We start from the raw sequence: 2,794 nt of genomic DNA, 5'->3' as shown, positions 1-2,794 counted from the left end.
AGGCGCAAGCGTCGACGACAACGACAACGACAACGTAACGACGTGACTGTAGCAACAAGCAACACAAAAGTATTTTAGTCTATGAGCAACACCAACAGCGATAGAATAATGTTCAGAAATGAACATAATAAAATTATTATCCCAACTCCCATTATTATGGTTATAAATACAATATAATTTTTTGCAATCTACCTACCTACTTAGAAAAACGATTTTCTAAAGAATCTCTATCTGATAATAATTCTGAATGCAGAACTATTCTAACATACATTTGAAATTTTTGAGAGAGTTTTTTGAAACAACTTACTGGAATAATTATTTATTATCTTTATGGATAAATGGATGCATCATATTTTAGTATGATTATTGATGAAACAAATTTAATTCTGCATACACTAAACTTGTCCATATACATAATAAATAACCGAAGTAAGTACTTAGGCTGTTTCAAAATATTAATAATTGAGGGGTATAAAAGCATAACCGCCACTATCCACAAATGCAAATTGTTCAGTATTTAAAAAAAACGATTTTAATGTTCCCTTTACACCTTTTTGAGTGATTTTGAATTGTATTCACATCCTATTAGATTTGTTCTAAGATTCGCGATTCCAAATCAAGCAATTTTAGTTCAGTTACTGCAATAAAAACAATTATTTTTTTAATAGTGGAGGTTTTGCATCTCATCTTTTCAAAGTGGCGCTTTTGTTACTGAATGTTTGTGGTAGTGGCTGATTTGCACTTCAACATACTTTTACTTAATGACTTAACCATTTCGAGACCAGAACTACGAAATAAAGCTAATATGTATGATAAATTTTGTTATTATTTTATTTTATTCATAGGGTACCTACATAAAATGAACAGGTAAAAATATTTGCAAATAATAATGATAAAATATTGTAAAATAATAGGCTATTTACAGGCTAAAAAAATTCAAAATATATGTAAATTATATAAAAAATTAAATTTTACATGTTATTGTGACAGATAAAACGCTACCTTTGCATTTCTAAAGAAACACTTTTTTTTTTTAATTTAAAAAGAAAATGTCTAAAGCGGATAAAAAGGATACAAAAATTTTAAAGGATCAAAACATAATTGTAAGATAACATAATGCGGATACAATTATTGTAATAATTAAAATTTGATTATGTATAGATAATGAAATGTGAGATAGTTATAATTTATAATATATTTTGTTTAAATTAACAGTTCGCTGCCGCCCTGTATAAAATAGAATTGACGCCATGTGCCAATTCACGAAAACGTAAAAATTAGGTCAAGGTAGACGAAACCAAGTGATGACTATATTCATAATATTTTTTATTAGTCGATAATATGTAAATACGTCAGTAAAATATAATGCACCGCTCCGAGTCAGCGGCACCGCCACTTGAACTGTATTTTGTTATAAATAAGTTATGTTATAACAAGTCATAAATTATAAAAAAATTTACAGTACCCATACATTGAAAACATTATTTAAGTCGGTTTTGTGAATGTCGCACTCCAAAATATGTCAACAGTTTTTTTTATGGTTTTTTTTACGGTCTGCTCACCATGTTATGAAAACTATCAAATTTCAAAGCAGTCCATTTGAGTACCAATAATATGTAGACCAATTAATATTTTCTTTGAACAGTGGCGCGCTTGATTAAAAAACTTTTTATCTTTATAAAATCATACTGAAAAATATTCTAAATAACCCAATGCCGCCATTGCTGAACATGTGATAAGTGATAACGATAATGATAATTGGTAGGTAGGTAGTACGAGTACCTTATATAATCTTATAAAACACATGACAATAAAACACCGAAAAATGTCTATAAAAAATCAAATTGCCGGCAGCAACCAATTTGTTAAGAAAGATTCGTCAACTACACTGATTGTCCAATTTCTTCTGGGTAATAGTCACACAAAATATTTTCATCTTCAGTTTCATGATTTGCTAAAATGTTATTTCTTTCAATTATGTCTTTATAAAATTTGAGTTGTCCAACGCCAAAATCTTGTTTCCAGTTTACCCCGAAATGTTTTTCAATGAGTCTTTCAACGTCATTCAATTTCAGAGGATTCAATTTTACTTCGTATGGATTAATAACATTGGGCGTCATATTAGAAATATGTTTACCCCTCTTAACAAAAGACTTGAACTCGCCAAGTTCCACTTTGTAATTTATTTCACCTTTTAGTAATGCCCTTTCAGGATTTCCTTTAACTCTAGCAATGAAATATCTTTTGCAAGGTGCAAATTTAAAATGGTACTGATTGGGAGACTTTAATATTTCTGCTCCAGCCTTTTTCCAATCAAGTACGGGACAATCTATACCAAGCTCAATAACATTTCCATAATTTTCATATATTTGCTTGTATTCGGATGGATCTATTATTTCTTGTTTATTTTTTATCTCCTTTTCAATGAGTCCAAAGAGTCTGTCCGCTGGCATAAACGAATGACCTGGTATCGGAAATATTAACTGGATATGTTTGACTGTTCTTGGAGCTTTATTTATTAGCCAAAATGTACACATCGATATCATCACAGAATTTTTATTCTGCGAGCCACAGCCGTCAGCCATCAATCGGATAATTTTAATATTGGTTAGATCGATCTGACTGAGGCGATGGAAAACAGCTGAAGCAATCTCATTAGCTCCTTTCGCATGCCTGTCTTCTGTCCACGTGTATATAAAAACACTTTCCTTCCTAAGATCATTCTGCACATTATTTTGCACAATGGCAAAATTATTTATATAAAGCTGTCGGCTAGTGTATGCCGCTTGATCTG

This window comes from Rhyacophila brunnea, unplaced genomic scaffold, assembly GCF_057557595.1.
Source record: "Rhyacophila brunnea isolate RB1 unplaced genomic scaffold, BYU_Rbru_1.0 scaffold_18, whole genome shotgun sequence".
Taxonomy (NCBI): domain Eukaryota; kingdom Metazoa; phylum Arthropoda; class Insecta; order Trichoptera; family Rhyacophilidae; genus Rhyacophila; species Rhyacophila brunnea.
Note: the sequence above shows the minus strand (reverse complement) of the source record.